Source organism: Sinocyclocheilus anshuiensis, unplaced genomic scaffold (assembly GCF_001515605.1).
Source record: "Sinocyclocheilus anshuiensis isolate Anshui unplaced genomic scaffold, SAMN03320099.WGS_v1.1 scaffold80, whole genome shotgun sequence".
NCBI classification, from domain to species: domain Eukaryota; kingdom Metazoa; phylum Chordata; class Actinopteri; order Cypriniformes; family Cyprinidae; genus Sinocyclocheilus; species Sinocyclocheilus anshuiensis.
Window position 1 is genome coordinate 1,442,155 of NW_015554102.1, and position 1,568 is coordinate 1,443,722.

Consider the following 1,568-nt stretch of genomic DNA (forward strand, 5'->3'; position numbering starts at 1 on the left):
ATGCGCAAAACTCCGCATTTGAACAGTCAATAGCAAATACTTAAACTAGTAACAAAACATACTTACAGTCGCTGATTCAGAAGCGCCAGATTGTCATAGCAAAGTCAGAATTACCTCCTCTCCTAGGTTCATGAAACGGTTGTCCATAAAATACATTACTGTTCTGTTGTAAGTAATCTTAAAGATTCCTAAATGCACCTACTTTCGGAAGGCCAAATAAAGTGCTTTTGCTTTCGCCTAGAAACACACAGCGTCTCCCTGACATGGCTGCTTCAACACTAACTGCGGTTACTGAAACCACGCCTTCTTTCTTTGCGTGCACATTTGGGCACATTATGGAAATATTCCCACATAGTGACCTAGATATGTGGGGGCGTGTTAGAACGAGCCGTTTTAGGGGGGCGTGGCAGAGTCTTAACTCTAAAGAATATCTCTTTGGTTTTGAGAATTTATTCTTTGCAACTTCAGGGATCTTATCTATTCACGAACAGCTTGTAACACTCCAAAGAGAAAGGAAAACTTGAAATCGCATCATATGACCCCTTTAAACTTGGATAAGTTCGGTAGAAAAGGCAAAGCCGATACTATTTGGTAAGTTTTCACCTTCGCTCAGAAGTGAAACGAAAGACAAGACAAAGACAACCGTGTCTGTGAAGAAAAAAATGTTGGACTGCGCAATTGTAGGATTTTAAAGTTAGGATCTTTCTGAAATACGCCCTAAGTAAGTAACTTTTGAAGAATTGCTGTTTTGGAGTGCAGCTCCCTTTGACCAACAGAGAGCGCAGTTACCTCTCCGAGCACCTGACCAGACTTTCTTCTGACGCTTCTGACATAATTCAGCTATTATTTTGTCTTGCGGACTATATGTAAACATCTTTGATGCAAAATATCTTACTCAGGACAGTACTAAAAAAAATAACATGCATTTTGTGTGATCCCTCTTACAAAACATTAAAGTGAGCTCGAAAATTTAATTTTTAACTAATTGATGTATTGGTTAATCAGCTTAATAATCAATTTAATTGGCTATTCAGTTTAAATTGCATGTGTTCTCATAATTCGGTGAATAAAACCAACATTAAAATATTCGTCTAGAAACCAGTAACAAGACAGCTTTTAAAATTGTGATGGGAAAACTGCATAAATTTAAATTAATTTATTAACAGATTTGAATTTCCTTCAGTAGCATGTGTCCTGAATTACATATGAGAGTAAAATCTGAATTTAAATGTTCATTTAGGAATCAGAAACAAGACACACCTTTTGAAGTTGAAATAGAAGACTGTAGGCTATTGATTTTAAATGAATTTATTAACGGATTTGAATTCAATTCAATTGCATGCATCCTGATTTACAAATGAGAGTAAAACCTGCATAGAAATGCTCTTTTTCACTAACCCTCTCGCAGTTCCTTACGCTAGCCCCCGGCCTCTGCTCGCTGTAGGCCGCCGTGTGTGACGCTGTTTCGTTGGGAATGCGAAACTACTTTGTTTGGCCTTCCAAAAATGGGCACGACTAGAAATCAGTGGTTAAGTTGTATTTACAACACTGTTCCAGAACACTTCAAC